We start from the raw sequence: 3,669 nt of genomic DNA, 5'->3' as shown, positions 1-3,669 counted from the left end.
GGAGTCTGTTTTGGTGTTGGTTGGACCCGTACCTCCGGGTGACTCAGTCTGGAGACTGAGCTACACGCTCAGCACCAGCTGCGCACCACTGTGCCAAGGCTCCTACGCCCTGTGTTTGCATTCGGAGTGGTGTGTGCAAGTACCTGGTGACACAACTGGTGATGTAGGAGATGAATGCAACAGCTAGGCATGCACACTCCTATGCAATTGCATGTGAATGGGTCTCTCTCGTGTCTTTATCAACCACAGTTCAGCTGTGGGAAACCAGATTCTCTCAGAGTTCTTAGATTTGCTAATGTTAGGTTGCTACTTGACTATTCCATGCTACAAAGGGATCAAAGGTATGGGTCAGACTGAAAGCAGAGCAGCTGAGATGAATGAGATTGTGAGGCTCCCTTGCTGCGGCTATTGTCACAAAAAGTACAAATTAGCTACTGATTGAAAAGACGCATTTCTGCCCCCGCATTTCTGCCCCCCTGGCCAGGTCATACTGAGCCAGAAAAAAGTGGGTTTTTGAAGAATTACACATCACATAGAGTAGAACTTGCCCTGTTGTTCTTTAAAAAAAATTTCTTTGTTGTTCCCTAAATGAAATAATTAATTTCAGTGTTTTCGAAACAAAACTTTGCCTTTCCATTTTGACACAGTACTGTTAAGCATAGAGTTTCATGCCCCGCCCCCCCCCCCACGTTTGTTGGGGTTTTTTTTGAAGAAAAGTTAAAAACATTTGTAAGTCTAACCCTTTTCATTTTAAATTGAACTAAATGTTTCAGTCTGAGTTGAAATAATGTCTCATTTTCCTTCTTGCATTGTTTAGAAGAAGTATTTTTTGTTCAGCTCCCCTCTGCCTTTTGTTGGAAACTTAAAGCTAACAGTATTTGCCTGCTTTAAGTGAAAATGAGTAAATATTCCTTAGTCATTGGGTGAGATCTTTAACTGGCTTTGAGCATTATAATCCTACTGAAGTCAAAGGAATCAGACTGATTTATACCAGGTGGTTATCTGGACCTCCAAGGGGAATTAAATCAGTATCATGGATTAAATTTAACATCAATACAAGATCTGTTTGCATCAGCAAGATTACATCTGTGCTTCCTCATAGATAAATTTTATCCAAGTCTCCACTACTAATGTTGTCATCTTCATGCTGCAGGGTGTGGTTCAAACTAGCAATAGAAGCCCAGGAGGTTTTTGCTGGAGCAATCTTCAGCCTTTGGGGCCAAGATTTGCACCAGTGTTCATGCGACCCTAGATTTTAACTAGTTTGTTATCATCTGTTCATTTTGTGTGTTTGTGCTAGAAATGTGTATGAAGACCAGAATGAAACAAAATGAATGGGAAGATAATGATGAGTGGTGTCCCACAGGGGTCTGTATTGGGACCGGGACTGTTTAATATCTTCATCAGTGACATAGACAGTGGGATCGAGTGCACCCTCAGCAAGGTTGCAGATGACACCAAGATGAGTGGTGCGGTTGACACGCCAGAGGGACGGGATGCCATCCAGAGGGACCTGGACAAGCTCGAGAAGTGGGCCTGTGTGAACCTCATGAGGTTTAACAAGGCCAAGTGCAAGGTCCTGCACCCCCCTGGGTCGGGGCAACCCCCGGTATCAATACAGGCTGGGGGGTGAAGGGATTGAGAGCAGCCCTGCCGAGAAGGACTTGGGGGTACTGGTTGATGAAAAGCTGGACATGAGCCAGCAATGTGCGCTCGCAGCCCAGAAGGCCAATCGTACCCTGGGCTGCATCCAAAGAAGCGTGGCCAGCAGGTGGAGGGAGGTGATTCTGCCCCTCTACTCTGCTCTGGTGAGACCCCACCTGGAGTCCTGCGTCCAGCTCTGGAGCCCTCAGCATAAGAAAGACACGGACCTGTTGGAGCGGGTCCAGAAGAGGGCCACGAAAATGGTCAGGGGGATGGAACACCTCTCCTATGAAGAAAGACTGAGAGAGTTGGGGTTGTTGAGCCTAGAGAAGAGAAGGCTTCGGGGAGACCTTATTGCAGCCTATCAGGACTTAAAGGGGGCTTGTAAAAAGGCAGCAGCAAACTTTTTAGCAGGGCCTGTTGTGACAGGACAAGGGGGAATGGCTTTCAACTAAAGGGGGGTAGATTGAGACTAGATATAAGGAAGGAATTTTTTACGCTGAGGGTGATGAAGCACTGGCACAGGTTGCCCAGAGACGTGGTGGCTGCCCCATCCCTGGCAACGTTCAAGGTCAGGCTGGACGGGGCTCTGAGCAACCTGATCTAGTTGAAGATGTCTCTGCCCCTGGCAGAGGGCTTGGATTAGATGACCTTTAGAGGTCCCTTCTGACCCAAACTATTCTATGATTCTATGATAATTGTTTTGGTTGTTTGTTGGTGTTTTTTTTTTTAAGGATAGACACGATAGTAAAGAAAAATAATTGGTTTTTGCCAAAGGAAGTTTATATAACAGGGGTACTTTTTATGGCCATCAGAATGACCACTGGTATGAACAAACTGATGGGGAAAGACTTCCTGAGGTATTGCATTCACATAAGCAAGGAAACTGTTGCAGCTTGGAAAATGAAACCTGCGATTTATGAGCACAAAGGACTTGAAGTCAATATTTTGTTCTCTTTAGTTATTCAATAATGACTTTGACAGTTCCTCTGGGTTTGAGGAGATACAGATTTTGGGCTGGCAGGATGCAATGGACTAGCTGATTTCCAAAGCTGTCACTGATCTTTGATTTATATCTTCTGTATTTTTCTTTTTGGACCAGTTAGTACCATCAAGCTCTTGCCTGTCTTGGCTCAGTATACAGCAGCCTGTCTCCAGGAAAATTTCAGGATGGCTTGTCCTACGCCATCTAGAAGAGGCTGCAGCCCTGCTTCTGTCTTGCCCTGTTATGAGTGAGTTTTAAAACCTAGAAGGACATTAGACTTGTGCCTGGACCTTGTGCTGGGGCACATGTTGAGCCCCATGCACTCTTCCTAAACTTCTGTTGAATCTGTATTTGTAGCAGATGAGGCACTGAATTTGTGTCACTTTGAGTTGGTGGTACTGGTAAGGATGGTTCTTGCCTGTTTGAGTAGCATGAGCCTTTCTTTCACTGTACCATTCAGTCCTTTTCTGAATCTGTGTCAGTTATTTACATGCTTGAAATGATTTAAAATGACAACCACACTGAAAACTGTCTAGGATGTCTAATTTGCTGTGCATTATTTCAAATTAGAGAAGAAAGTGAAGAATGAGGACTCTTGGCTGTGGTATCAGCATGGTCTCCATATGTCTGTGTGAATTTCATGGATGAATACCTTCATAAAGAAAAATTCCTGTGCTGTATCAAGGATCCCTTATCACTTTTCCTCCAAGGAGTACGGTAGAAGTCCTTGTAGCAGGGTCACATGGAAGCATCCTGGTGGTTTCAGGCATCCATGAAACAAGGGTAATCACGCTTGCCTGTCTTCCAGAGAGATCCTCATGCAAAAAGAACTAACTGTAGCCTAGTTATAGCATATAGCTATATAGCTGACGTAGAAAAGTGGGTGAATAGTTTTGGAGCAGATTTTATTTGAACATTTTGGAGCTGTGTTTGTTAAAGACAATGACAACTTTTTGAAGCGCACAGCAAAAGCAAGAAGGATCTGGGGTCTTGTTGTTGCTGTTCCTGGAGTGCTGCTGCTTCCTTATTCCTAGGGAATG

Source organism: Pygoscelis adeliae, unplaced genomic scaffold (genome assembly GCF_000699105.1).
Source record: "Pygoscelis adeliae isolate BGI_AS28 unplaced genomic scaffold, ASM69910v1 Scaffold233, whole genome shotgun sequence".
Classification (NCBI taxonomy): Eukaryota; Metazoa; Chordata; class Aves; order Sphenisciformes; family Spheniscidae; genus Pygoscelis; species Pygoscelis adeliae.
The sequence above is the reverse complement of the archived record's forward strand: the minus strand, read 5'-3'. Positions refer to the sequence as shown.